Genomic DNA, 15,836 nt, shown 5'->3' on the forward strand with positions numbered 1-15,836 from the left:
AGCTCAGAGCACGGGATGCTCTTCATCTGAAGAGCCCCCTTTAGTCCACAAAGCAACACCTGGGGTTTTTGTTTCTGTTTTTGTTTTTTCTCATTTCCTATAGGAGGAAATGGGGGCTTAGGAAAGGTAGGTCGCTCCCTTACCCAAGCTAGCAAGTGTCAGGCCAGCATCAAGACTTCGCCCTCCTCAGATTTAAAGTCATAATCCAGAAAGAGTGACCTACAGAAGTGCATGCTGACCATGGAGTCAGAGAAGCCAGTGAATGAGAAATGTAAATTTGCCTAGTTTTCTTTCATGTGTGCGCCATCCAATCCAGCTGGCATTTACTCCCCTTGTTTACTTGAATAAGAACCTCCTTACTGACTAAACGCTATCCCTCAAGGTCCTTATACTGACTCTTGTTAACAAATCAACTGGTCCCAAATATTTGACATGAAGTTTCAAACTCAGACCAAACAATGAGAAGAAGTAGAACATAGAACTAATTACAAAACATCCCCAAGCAGGAAATGGCCAGGAAAGAACACTACAGAGAAACACAGTAAGTAGGGATGGGATGCTTACAAACAGGCACAGCATAGCTGCCATCCATCTCACCTCCTTATGAAGGAGGGCTAGATCCACTGCTGCAGGACTTTATTTATTTATTTATTTATTTATTTATTTATTTATTTATTTATTTTTCTCCTTTTTTTAATTAAGAGATTTTATATTCATTTTACATATCAACCACAGATTCCCCTGTCCTCCCTCCTCCCACCCCCCAGCCTTCTCCCCCAACCCACCCCCCATTCCCACCTCCTCCAAGGCAAAGTCTCCCCTGGGGAGTCAGCAGAGCCTGGTACATTCAGTTGAGGCAGGTCCAAGCCCCTCCTCCCTGCACCAAGGCTGTGCATAGTGTCCCACCATAGATACTAGGCTTCAAAAATCTGGCTCATGCACTAGAGACAGGTACTGGTCCCACTGCCTGGGGGCCCCCTAAACGGTTCAAGCTCAACAACTGTCTCCATTATCCAGGGCCTAGTCCAGTACCATGGGGGCTCCTCAGCTATTGGTCCACAGTTGATGTGTTTCCTCTAAACAAGCTGTTTACTCATGCCTCTCTGGAGCTGTTTCCTGTGATTGTGCTCTCCTGCTCCAACTTTGAGCTTGGCTGTGTGGTTTGCTTTGGCCAGAACAGTAGCATGCATGACTTTTTTCTCTTTCTTGGACTCCTGCCATTTCCAAGAGAAGAAACTCATGCTGAACCTGCAGGAGAGTCAGAGACCAACACAGGGCAGAGCTGTCCCAGCCAGCCAATGCCACTCTAACCTGGTCAGCACAAATGATCCACAAGTCGACATGAGCAAGCTCAGGCAAGATCAGCCAAGTCTGACAGTTGAGAAATATAAATAGCTGTTCCATTAAGTCACTGTGTTTGAGAGTAATTGATTAAGCAATACTATATCCACTGCATAAGGTCAGTACAAGAAGTGAAAAATGAATATGAGATGCTCAATATGCTGCTCATGGTCAATGTTTAATAAATACAAAAATGTCTCCTTCTTTACCTACTTTCCAAGTCTCTGAAATGCCCATTACAACCATGTTTTGGCTTGCTTGGGTGAGGGAAAGACAAAATGACATGGGTTAGAGTAAATGAAAGTAAGAAAATTTATCTTGAAAATACTCCAATCCCAAGAGCTTCCAGCCATGCCGTTTGTATAGCACACCACTGTGCTGTGCACTTCCACTGGGCCACTCCAGATACAAGGTTTGCATCAAGCAACCCAGCAGACAATGGATCCCATTCTCTCAGGGCTAGACTGAGTAATGGGGGTCATATATTTAATGGGTCCTTTAATCCCTGCAACAGCAGTTGCTATTTCTGATTTTATTGTGATCGGATTTCTACCTCCCAAAGTTTGAATAACTTATCAACATTCACATAATTGTGCAAAATATCAATTCACATCTGCCTAATTCCACATCCCATCTTTGCCCCATAAGTGATGGTTTCGGGGAGAGGCTCAGGGGACATATAAGCAATGGAAAAAAAATAGGTTCATATCAGAAAAGGTAGCTTTGGGGTTTGACTTTTTAAATCATTATCCTTCATCACCTCTGAATAATGACTATTTAAATAACCAATTATCATCAAAGTGGTGGTATGCATCTCAGAGTTTGTTGAGGCCACACTCCTTATCCTTGACTCACTCTTGTTCTTTTAAAGGCCTCACTCAAAATTTCATGACCAGGATGACGTAAGGTCTTGGCTGCCAAAAGCCTCAAGTCCAGGGATCCACCTGCAAGGCAATAGTGAATCTCGGGCAATTCATCTGGGTCAATAGTTTTAATAAAGAAATAACTCCTCTGTTCCAGAAAATAGAATCTAACAGGAACAGATCTCACAATAAACACAGCAGTTCTCTCTCATTTTCACCTGGCCATTAATGCTTTGCCCAATTAAGGCCCCAAACACAGCCCCTGAATAATTTAAACTGAATAAATGAAGAAAATAAATAAATTATACCTACTTATGGAAACTTATTTTTTTAAAAAAGAAAATTAAATGGATACTTTCTACATGACCCACATTTAATTCAACTAAGAGTACTTAACTTGGAAAGAAAGGGTGGAAAACCGATGTTTAAAAAAACTAGAACTGCATATGTTTCCCCAACCCCATTTCTGCAGGTAAAACGGGGGGGGGGGTGCTCTGTGGCCCTGGAGCAACTAAGCATATCACTGAGCCTTCCACATTGCTCTGAAGAAGCTGATACAAGGACAGATGCTGCTGATGCAACAGGAGTTTGTTTGTTTGTTTGGTTGGTTGGTTGGTTGGTTGGTTGGTAGGTTTTGTGTTGGGAGCCTAGGAAGCCTTGAGTAAATGTGTAAAGAAAGGATGAAGTCCTGAGTGAATATATATTGTTGGCATGGGCACAGCCATGTCAAGGACCTACACCTCAGACCCGTGGGAATGGCAAAGCCTCTCCACCACCACCACCGGGCAGGGTGAGGCTCAGAGGGATGGCAGAGCCTTCTTCCTCTGATCTGAGTCAAATGTTGGCAGTGTGTGAAAAAAAGCCCAGCAACTGTGGCTTCCTCCTCCTGATGTCTACAGCCTGAGAATGCTGCCTGCCGACACCTGCTAAATAGAATGGCTAACTCCTTCCCTTCGCTGTACATAACACACTGAGGTACTAGGGTGTTGAGTAGTCCATCAGAGTGACACACCTGAACCCGGATTTTCTGTACATGTGTCTGTGTGTCTGTCCTTTCTTCATTCCCAAGTCACTCCAGTCAGTGACTGGGCACAGCAGTTTGCGTTGGGTTTGTTTCTGTTTTTAAGTCTATGTATTTCTTTTTAAGCAAAACTAAGGAATGCTTGTTCACAACCTAATCCAGTTCATGTCCAGTGCTGTTTGGGCATTGATGTTTTATGCTTAGCAAGGAAGAATGCCCTGATCAAAAAGAAAAAAGAAAAGAAAAGAAAAACAGATGTCATTCATCACAGTGAGACATTATTCCTAAACACTGTGTGTGTGTGTGTGTGTGTGTGTGTGTGTGTGTGTGTGTGTGTGTGTGTGTGTGTGTGTGTGTGTATCCTGGGGTAGTCTCTCTGAAAACAGCCATAAAATTCAGCAACACTTCTTCCATTGTCAGATAGAATCTCTGCCTCCTTCCTTTGAATCTGAACACTGACATTAGTATATGACATTATGTGGCTTCTCAGTGTCAATAATAGTTTCTGCCTTGTTTGTTAGGATGCTTATGTATGAAGGTTGGGCTTCCATGTGAGAAGTCCGGCTACCTGAGACCACTATGTTGGGGCATTGCAGACATGTGAAAAGGCTTCATGACGTAAGATTGATAGTCTGAGTTATATCCAATATTTGAGTCATCCCAGAACCTCCAGATAATCTATTTGCTACCTATAAAATAACTGTATCCCCAGGATTCACCTGAGTCCAGATATTTGGATCTTTCCAGATATAGCCTCAGGTACTGCAGAACAAGGTCAAGTTATTTCCACTCAGTCTTGACCCAATTCATGATCACAGAATTCAGGAGTACAATCAAATGGTTGCATATACCATTAAGGTTTGGGATGGATTAATATACATCAAGAATAATGAGAACATCTTTATTCTCATTTTTTCCTACCATAAAGACTAGTAGGAAAGAAATGTGCTGGGTAAGTCAAGTGTAAGTAGCCCTTTTGAGTAGCTCAAATGTTGAAACTTGCAGAGGTAAAGCAATGGAATACATTTTTAAAATTGAATCAGCAGAGCTTAGGAATGAGAAATAAAGTAACTTCTAGATTCAGACGGCCTGAGGTTGTACCCACAGTTTAAATGTTTTCCTCTGGGTATCTCCAGAGAAATCTCCTTACCACTTGTACCTAGCTTCCTTCTGCGAACGGAGACCAAGGATGCCTGCTTGCTTTCAGAGCTAAATGAAAAACAAGCAGTCAAGTCCTCCTTCTGCCATAGGGCAGGGACCCAGTAAATTCAACCATTAAAAATTATAGTGGTCAGTGTTATGTAGGTTGCCGGTAGCTTACACTGACTTACTTCATCATGCAGTATTCTTTACAGGTAAAATGCAGATGGGTGTGAACCCACGTGAAACCACACTAGTCCCAGCACCACCAGCATCTGTGCCAGTACTGTCATGGATACACCGGCCTGCACCACCTGTGAGAGTACCTAAATCTTGCCAGTCTGTCATCCAAGTGTCCTGCTCCATCTAGGGATGTTAAAGAAACCCATTCTTTATTCACTACCAACTATGAAGCAGGCACAGCACACTCTACCTCACTGAAATCAGCGAAAGACTGAAAACATTTTCATTTCCAATAGACACCTAGGATATTTAAAGCTTAAAGGTATTATGTGACCTGCACCAAGAGGTTAAGGAACCTTCATGTGGGGAATTAATGAAGTCCTGAGTGAATATGTATTTTTGATATGATCACTGTCACATGTCAAGGACCCATGGCAACAGCAAGACCTTCCCCAGGTCAGGATGTCAATAATGTGTGCAGAAAGCATCAGCCCCCAGCTTCCTCCATCAAGATGGGACTGTAGCCTGGGACTGATACCTACTGAGATTCACTGCCCTGCCTCCTCATTCATCAGTATATAATCAACTTGCTGAGTCTCTAGGCTGCTGGTGCTTCTCCATCAGAGTGCACGACCCACCCAAACCCAGCTTTTCTGCACATTTCTTCATTCCCAGTCAGGACGATCTCAAAGCCATGCAGGTTGTGGCACCTTCTACAAATGAAGGAGCTGAGATTTGAACTGAGGTGCGTGACTTAAAATGTTTTCCTAACCCTTTGAAGCAATGTTTCCTTACTCCCCTTCACTGTAGGTGTGGGGTTTGGACAGACGCAAGGTAGGTGTGTGGCCTTAATTCACCATATCATAATCTCAGTACAAGTTTAGCAGGGCAGTTGTTAGCAGGCCTTACAGCTTCCCAGGTTGGTGTCCTCTCTCTCCCTTATTTCTGTCAGTGAGGGCTGTACTTCCCTGGGGACATACCTTCCATTCCTTCTTATTTTCTTCCTTTACTGCCCCTAAGGGCTTGTACGTACCCCACCCCTTCCTCTCACTCATGACTCCTATAACCAACTGCTCTGCCATCAAAATCTAGCTCTTCATTACTACCGAGACACTCCCCTAAAGGCCCCATTTATGCTTATAAGCAGAAAGCTGAAGTTTTGTATTCAGAATGCAAGACTTTGGCCAGGTTGACCTCCATGTCCATTGATAACCTGACACTAACTCCATCACCAGTGTTCTCTGCACCACCCAGGCCCATGTCTTCACTATTGACCAATGGAGACCACACCAATCTTTCTGCCGCACCTTGCTTAGATTACATCATCTACTGCTATGGCCTGGATTGTGCACCTCAAATTTGTATGTTGGAGTCTTAATCCTCAGCACTTCAGGTGATTGCTTTTGGAAACAGGGTCTTTAAAGAGGTGGGTAAGTTAACTGGGGTGAATCCTGATCCAATCTGGCTGGACTCATAAGAAATATTGTAGCCATACATAGCAGGGAAGGGCACAGGAAAACATAGAGAAGATTGTGACTTCTGAGCCAGAGAGATCTTAGAAGAAGCCAAGCCTTGATCTCAGATTCCTAGTGACCAGTATTGTGGGGAAGCAAGTTGTTAAAGCCTCTGTCTAAAGCTTTGCCAGGGCGGTCCTGCTAATGAATTCACACAGTACATCATCTCTTGCTTTCCTCCCACAAAAATGATTCAGCCCTGCCACTAATCAAAACCTCTGCCACCTCCCCATCACACCTCACATAAAAGATCTTTCCATCCACCTCACAAACCCCTCCTGGACCAGCTCCTGCCAGCTTCCCCAGCCACTCTCTCATCACTGGCCTTTGGTCCTTTGAGCTTTGGTCCTTCCTTAGCTTTAAACTACATCCTGGGGTGGTACTTCCTTCATATCACCACAAGGCATTCAGAGATTTTTGAAAATGACACCTGTCCAGAAGCCACCCAGGCACTTTCTAGCATCCTGTCTTTGAATCATCTGAACCACTCCTTGTACCTCTGAATTCACTCACCCTTGTGTCTTTCCTCATTAGTTTCCATATTTCCCCAGTAGAAAGCAGTGGAGGAGAGGATAGACCCACATACCCCAGCACAGGAATGCAATGCCATTTGGTGAATGAGTGAATGAAAGAATGTTTTGCCTTTACATTTTTCTCTATCACTCATGATTTTTCTCTATTACTCCTAACAGTCTGTTGCACATCCACTTAAATAGACGTTCTTACAAATGTCTAGAATTCCTATTTCCTCACAGGTTGAGTGTGATACTAACAGATTCTTTCATTGGGCCTGGGAACAGGTACTGGAGAAGGCAGCTTTTTGAAGAATAGACAGTGTGAGTGGTGCTTTCATTTTCTGCTTAGAGATACTGAAGCAAAAATGTTGCATTACTGGTTTGAGGTCACACAGTCTGGGCTAGACTCTAGATCTCTTGAGCCTTGGTGGAAAGCAAAGTCATAAATATCCAAACACCAGTGCTTAAGATGCCTGGGGCCAACTGTGCTGGGAGTCAGGACTTTGCTGCCTACTCATCAGGAAGGTCCCTTGTAAGAGAGTGAGGCCACAAGCATATATTCTTCTTCCTAGCTCAAAGAAAGAAGCTGCCTGCGCCTGCTCTTCAGGCCTGTCTGAGGGTGACAAGCTGGCCTGCAAGAGCACTCCAAGGAAACCATTTCACCTAAGTAATTTTAAAATTTTATGTCTTTCAATTTCTCAGTATTTAAGAATTTCTTTTCCAGGTTGGCATGGTTATGGGTAGTGAATCATGTGTCCAAAGGGAAAGGATATATTATATCACCTTCCTACGATGTTCTGTAACATCTGGGAATGTCAAAAGCAGTGTGGAGTGGACAGGGCATGATGAATGGTAGGTATTTGCCAGTGGAGGAATTGGAGAAGGTCGTAAACCCGATGCCATGACTAAATGGCAGTGTGTGGTTCCATTCCTGCTCTAGTTCACTAGTAACTTAACACTGGGAGCTGACATCATTGGCAGAGTTTTGTTTTTTGTTTTTATTTAGAGTTGGAAAACAAATACTCTTAAATCAGACTTCCTAAGTCCAACCTAAATGCATTTCCTTCAAACTGAGCTGAAGGTTGATTTCATCCTGCAGCTGTCTAGAAAGAAGAGTCTCATGGCGTGCTCCTAAAGCAGCTACACAATTAATGGTGAGGAATGTTGAGGATTCACGTGATCCACTTCACATACATGAACATGAATGCTTGTACTTTGCAAACAAAGATTGGGACTTCCTTTAAACCTTTTAGAGAAGCTGATAAGATACTTCTGTCATCAAAGTGTTTGAACAGGTCCGCAATTAATAAATTACCTAGTAGTCAGACTTTTGTTAAAAAGTGGTTGTGATATACATCTTTTTCTGATAGCCAATGCTTATTTACAGTCACCAGGCACCTGCGTGGAAGGAAACTTCAAGGCAAATGAAGTTACTGAAGACAATGAATAAAAAGATCAGAACAAAATATAAATATTCTAAACATAATAGTTAAGATAATGCATGCTTTGAGTGATGTGCATATACAATAGCAGTGAAATACCAGACAGAAATCTCGTGGAAACTAGAATGGAGGGGTCAGGAGTAAACTATGCTAACTTGGTGTGTTGTCCAAAAGCAGAGACACCGATCACTTGTCAACATTGTTCATGGAAGTGTTCTTATTAAAAACTGTGAGACTGGGCCTGTGAGACGGCTCAGTGGGGAAAGGCACTTGCTGCCAAGCCCAGTGGCATGAATCTGATGTGCAGAATGCACATGGTTGAAGAAGAGAAGAAACTCTCAGGGGTTGCTTTCTGGCTCCATAAATGCACCATCAAGTGTGTACCATGGCATGGGAGCCAACACCCCCAGCCCAATAAACAAACAAACAAACAAATGAGTGTACTTTTTAAAGTTGAGGGTGAAGAATCAAAATGGCTCCACTTGCAAAAACTTACCAAGAAAAGAAACAGAAAAAAAAAAAGCAGTGATTCTCAACTTCCTAATGCTGTGACCCTTTAATGCAGCTCCTCATGTTGTGGTGGTGACCCCCCTTCAACTATAAAATTATTTTTGTTGTTACTTCATAACTCTAATTTTACTACTGTTATGAATGGCATTGTAAATATCTGTGTTTTCTGATAGTCTTAGGTGACCCCTATAAGAAGGTTCTTCAACCCTCCAAGGGATCGTGACCTACAGGTTGAGAACCACTGCAATAAACAATAGTTGAGGAATAGAGATAAAGCATTCTGGTGCCTGAGAGATGGCTCAGAGGGTAAGAGTGCTTGCTGCTCTTGCAGAGCACCAGAGTTTCCTTACCAGCACCCCTATCAGAAGCTCACAATGCACCTGTAACTCCAGCTCAACGGGATACAATGCCCTCTTGTGGCTATCATAGGCACCTGCACACACACACATACACACACATACACACACACACACACACACACACACACACACACACACACACACATTCACACACATAAATAAAAATTCAAAAATATTTTTATAAAAGCACACAGAGGGAAGATTGGTTAGAACACAGTATATTAAAGTGATAAAGTCAAATACACTATTGCTAAATAGAAAATGATTAAGCTAGTGAATTAACTATAGAGATTGAAAACATATTTTAATGCTTCCGTAAGCTGTTTACAAGTGATACACTTATAAACTAAAGTACACAAAGAGTTGACATTTATAATATGGTAGTGTACATATTTATATGTATATTTTATGTATATCATGTACATATATGGTATACACACCTATATGGAAACACACATATACACATATATACATCTCAAGTGCTGTATTTCATTTCTAGATAAAATAAAATTTAAGGCAAAAAAAATACTATTAAAATGATGATTACTATATAAAAGTACAATTTCAATTTGTTGGAAAGGCATAGTAGTTCTATGCTTTTCTTATACTTAATAACATAATCTCAAAATGTATAAAACAAAAATACATCATAAAAAACCAATTGAAAAATCATAATAAGCATCATTATCAAACTTTATTTTTTCAATCTGTAGGTCAAACCAATACAATTTAGTAAGGCTAGAGGGAATCTGAACACTACTCTTAGAATTTCTCTCTAATGATGAACTTAAATGCAGCAATTAACTCTTAGAGGAGATATGACTTGATTGTCAAGCATCAGCTGAAGATTTGCAAAGCAAGTCACAAGACATACCAAAGAATCATATATCATGTAGTTAATATTTTAATACAATTTACTAAAATACAATTAACAACAAGAATTCTTTTAAATTATTGACACAATTTGGAATAGGGGGACATGTATGAGTGATTAATAATCCACAGGGAAATAAAAACAAAAATAAAAAGCATTTAGAACTGAAGAATGATGAAAACACTACCCAGCGCTTATAGAAGATACTGAAGTATTACTGAAAAATAATGACCTGAGTGCATCTCAGAAAGGAGAGAGGCTAGTGTTTGCCAGTGCTCATTTGACTTATGACATTGGAAAATGAATAACAGTAGTTAAGATTGTACAATATTGCTGAGTGACAGAGAAATGAAGCATAACAGAGAGCCAAGAAATAGATGGAACATACAGAGAATCTTAAAGTGTACTTAGATGATAAGGGAGAAATATGCAGGAACACTCAGTCAATGATAAGTTAAAGAATACAAGATGGAAGGAAGGCTTAAGTGTAAATCTTTAGAGAAATTTTAGGGGAACATTTTTGTAATAAAGATAGGGAAAAATTTCTTAAACAAGCAACAAAATACATGAATTATTGAAAAGAATGTTGATATATTCAGTACATTGAGATTAAGAGCCTGTATTCATTTTGATGCTAAAAATAAAGTAAAACATAACACCACTGGGTGAAGATTAGTATCTACAACTGTGACGAAGAATTGGTCTGAGAATTTATAAAGAATTCTAGGAATCCTTAAGAAAAAAATAAATAATTAAGAAAATAAGAAAAGTTTATTTTTCATCTAGTAAAATCTAAATGACAATAAACAACAAAAATGGATGTTAAATATCATGGGTCACTGGGGAAATAGAAATTCAAACCATGAACATATCACTTCACACTTGCCAAATTAGAAAAGCTGTAAAGGTTTAATAGCAGTGGATGGTGGTGAAAATGAGGAATGCTGGGAATATCCAGGCATGCTTATTAAGAATACCCTAATACAACATTTAGAGAATGTCGCATAAATGCCCCTAAAACCGAATGAGCAATAGCAAACAAGAGTCACAGCACTGGTGTGACCAAGTGCCAGACCCTGGCTAGTGAAGAGCACTAGATATCTATTCTGCCACAACACTGGAGGCTGAAAATCCTAAGTCAAGGTGAGGGTTGTACCATGCTCTCTTTGAAGCCTCTTCCCATCCAGGTGGCTCCAGGTGTCACTTGGCTTATGTGGCCAACTTGCCCCAGTCTCTGCCTTCCCCTTCCTAAACGAGTTTTTTCTCTATCTAGTAGTCTTCAACGTGACCATCTCACTAGAGAATCAGTCCTGTTGAATTAGGAGCCCATCACATACCACTTGTAGCTGGAGATTTCTCCAGTCCCACTCGGGCCCGCAGCTGCTCAGACCCAAGTAAACAACACAGAGACTTATATTACTTATAAACTGTATGGCCGAGGCAGGCTTCTTGCTATCTAGTTCGTATATCTTAAATTAACCCATTTCTATAAATCTATACCTTGCCACGTGGCTTATGGCTTACCAGTATCCTTACATCTTCTCATGGCTGCAGTGGCTGGCAGAATCTCCTGACTCAGCCTTGCACTTCCCAGAATTCTCCTCTCTCCTTATCCTGCCTACACTATACTTCCTGCCTGACTACTGGCCAGTGTTTTATTTATCAATCAATCAGAGCAACACCTTCACAACATACAGAAAGACATTCCCAGCAACCACTGACCTCATCTTAACTAACTACATACACAATGAAGGTTATCCTCTGCCTTACACACACACACACACACACACACACACACACACACGTATGCATATATATACACACAATAGAAAAGAACTTTAGAAATAAAAGTATTTGTTGAAAAAAAGTGCCAAATGGAAAAATTAACCAACAAATCTTATATAGCTGAGAATAAATGTTTTCCATAAGAGAAACATAGACCCAAATATGAACCCAGCATTCAGGCCAAGATGATGAGAATAAAAGGATGCAAGAGTCAGAGTACATGAATGATGGGGAAGACTCTTGCAATAGCAGAATTCCAGAACACAAGAGAGGAACAGCAATACAGAGAATACAAAAGCAGAGAATTTTTAGGAGTGTCCTGGAAATGTTGAGAACCACAGAGTCACAAGCACAGAAATTCTAATAAGTACAACATAAAGCAATGTTTTTGAATCCAGACCAAAGTACATAAAGTTAAACCCGAATACTTAATAGAAAAAGAAGAAGAAAAACCTTCAAGGCTCCCAGAGACCACTGGCAAATGGGTGAGTTGATGCTGGCTTTGCCGTGGTAATGGTGGGAGTCAACGTGCAGCATGCTGAATGAAGATGGCTTTCAAGCTATGTCTCTCAAGAATTAAAATGGAATATAGCCATCTGGAGATAAAAAAGGAAATGCAAGAGTTTATTACCTAAATCCTTCTTGCTTATAGCACTTGTGAAGAAATATGGCAAACAATCACAGATGCCAGAAGGAATGCTGGGGCGGGCACCATAATCCTGGGGACCTCTGCCTTAGACAGAAAGGGGGAAGCTGAGATGAGTTGGTGCAATGTGCAAACTTCCAGAAAGAAATGTAGCTCTACTATCCCCTGGGCTTAAGCCCAGGGAAACCCATTTTGGACATCTTAGTTATAGTGCTACAAAATAATAAACATGTTTGGTTTTGAAGCACTAAATTGGTAATGTTTGCATAATTGATAAGACACTAATACAGACAAGGAGTAAAGGTATTGATAGATATTTGTCTAAATATGAATTAATAGTTACAATATAAAATGACAAGGTTAGTTTCTGTTTTGAAGGAAATAAACTGCATTCAGTGTTGAGCAGTAGTATCTAATTTCTAGAAAATATATTGTCAAGGGTCTATAAAGAGATACAAACTCCATGGTGATTTCAGCAAGAAAATTAATATAGGTACAGTTTATCAGGGAAATGGAATAGGCGTTAAAGGGAATAATAAATCATATAGATATAGCATATGTTAGAGACAGCCAGTGTTCTTTGGGTTGGTAATAGTGCTCAAGGGCAAGTTTCCAGTTTTTGTAGGGCTCAGATGCAAACATCACCAGAGAAAGCAAAACCTGCCTCAATAGCTGGTGGAGAATGATGTGGGTGTAGTGTTGTTGGGACCTGCTGGAATCTACCCTTCAGGATATAAGTAGAGGTCACGATCAGAGAGCTATGAAGCCTTAGAACTCAGAAGGTTCTAGGGGAAGCTGCTGGCTGATAATGAAACCATGGGCTGGAATGACTGTTCCCTGTGGTTCAAGGCTAACTACATAGGCTGAAAATCAGGTGGAGTCACTATAACCTGCTTAATTTGTAAGCTGTCCACTGCATCCATTGTAAAGGGAGACATAGAAGATGTGATTAGCAATCAAGTATAGTCTTAAAGTAACATTCAAAGCAAACAAACAAAAAGCACACACACAAAAATAAATAAAAAAGCCTTCTGCAGAAAAGTAACAAAGTGAACAGACAACCTAGAAAATACAAAAATAGAATAGAAAAAGGAGTTAATATTTAAAACATATAAACAACTTGAAAAACAAACACCAAATCATCTAATCAACACGTGAAACAAAAACACCAAATCACCTAATCAATATGTAGGCAGATGAATTGAACAAATAATTCTCAAAATAAGAAAAACAACTGACCAATTAATATAGGAAGAAATGTTCAACACCCATCACCATCAGAGAAATGCAAACTGAAACTTAATCTCATCCCAGTCAGAGTGGTTATCATCATGCTAACAAATAAGAAATGCTAGTGAAGATAAGGGATGAAAGTAACTACTGTATACTGTTGGTAAAAATGTAAATTAGTGTATCTACTCTGGAAAACAGTGTGGATTGTTTTCCTCAAAACACAAATAAAAAGATAACCATGTGATCCAGTGGTACTATTTCTGGTATATATGCCCACAGGGATCCAAGTCAGCACACCAAAGAGATACTTGCACACCTGTGTTTACAATAGTACTGTCCACAATAGCCAAGGTGCAGAATCAGCCTAGATGTTCATCAGTGGGTGAATCGACAAGGAAAACGTGGTTTATATACATAAAGATATTTTGCAGCTGTAAAGAAAATGAAGGTATGCTGGAAAATGCATGCAACTGGAAGATTAACATATTGTAAACATCATGTCTTTTATCATATGTGTGATCTATGTTGTATATAGATATATAAAGTCATGTTTACAGATGACTTGAAAGGAGAAATAAAATTGGGGGGGGAACTAATGAGAGTCACACAGGAGTGATGGGGGAGGAAGGAATTTGCTCAAAGTATATTATATCAATTCATGAAAATGGCTTTATGATAAAAGAAAAGAAAAGTGCAATATATGTACACAATAAAGTTTTATTCAGCTGTCAGTATGAATGAAACGATTTCAAATGGATGGACCTGGAGACCATCATGTTAAGTGCAATAAGGTAGACACACAGAAAGACAGATACTACATGCTCTCTCTCATCTGCTGAATCTAGATTTCTAATTTAAAAAAGAGACATGAGATAGAAGGAGGGCTTCTTAGGAGGGGAAAAGGAAGCAGACAGAGAGAGAAGCAAGGGACGGCAAGGGGTGGAGGGCAAAAATAAGTGTGAGCCAGGTACAGTGTACAAAACACCGTAATGAAACACCTTTATTTCTCTTTGTTTATTTTTAAAAAAGATGATAAATGATATTAAACTTTGATTTTTTTCAAATTAAAAGATATAATCTAGGAGCTGGAGAGATGTCTCAAAGCCTAAGTTGGGTTTCCAGCGTACTCATGCAGGGTGGCTCACAACCGTCTGTAACAAGCCCAGGAGCTCTAGTGCCCTCCTCTGGTCTCTATGGGCAACTGCACTCGCACACGCACACATTCATATGCAGACACACGTAAGAATGCAAAGCACACAAACTAAAACCTGGATTACAGAATTCAACAACATGTATATATGTATATATGTATTAGACTATACTATATCAAATATAATAAATATGCTATATAAATCAATTCAGTTATTGCTAAGCTAGCGCTTAGAGGAAAAGTATAGCCCTAATTCATGCATTAGAAAATAATTTTAATTTATATTTAATGGGTTAAAAGCATTCTATATAAGAAGTAAAAAAAACCACTATAATAACACCATAAACAAGTAGAATGAAAGGAATAATAATGATTACAAGAGAAATCAGTGATAAAAAGGAAACAGAAGATTAATAATACTGAAGACAGTGCTTTGGAAATATTGAATTAGGCAAAACTCTGGCACAATTAATCTATAAAAAGGGAATAAAATGCACATTAGCACTCCTAGGAATGATATGAAGTACAAAACCAAGTGTGCTAAAGATAATTAAAAGATAATAAGCTGATTTTATGAATAATGTATGCTAATAAAATTTTAAACTCTGATGAAATAAATAAATCCTAAAAAAAACTGAAGATCATCTTCAAATGTTGAAATTATTTAACCTATTTGGCAAGCTTGGAAATCATTCTAGTGTAAAGGAAAGTAAGAAGAAATGGTCAGTACGGCATGTGCTATTTCCTTGGCACCTTTGACAATGAAAAAAAGAGCAAAAAACAAAGAACAAACAACCACACTTTTAAACTCGTGACACAATTGGAGCACTAGGGACATGTGAGTCCAGGCTGTCATTAGATTTTAGAGTTATAGGGATGAACAATGCCCAAGAATGGCATCCAGGACACAGTAGTAAAACACCATGAAGGGTGAAAAACAGCACATCTACAACTAGCTCTCCATAGTTCAAAATATATGTGTCCCGATGTAGTTATGTCTATATTTGCATGTCTGTAAAGGACAGAAAAAAAAGATGGAAAAATAAAAGAAAATAGTTCCATGCAAGCAGGAGAAATAAACAGTGAGTTTTGACAAGCCATATATTAAAGGGAGTATCCATTAAACTGGCCTTGACACTTGTCAGAAGAACTGAAAAGTATAATAGCAATTTAAATATACTTTAACAACATAAAAATACATTCCATGTAAATACAATAAAACATTATTAAGAATTCTCTAACAATATAGAAATTGATCCA

This window comes from Peromyscus maniculatus, chromosome 7, assembly GCF_049852395.1.
Source record: "Peromyscus maniculatus bairdii isolate BWxNUB_F1_BW_parent chromosome 7, HU_Pman_BW_mat_3.1, whole genome shotgun sequence".
NCBI lineage: Eukaryota > Metazoa > Chordata > Mammalia > Rodentia > Cricetidae > Peromyscus > Peromyscus maniculatus.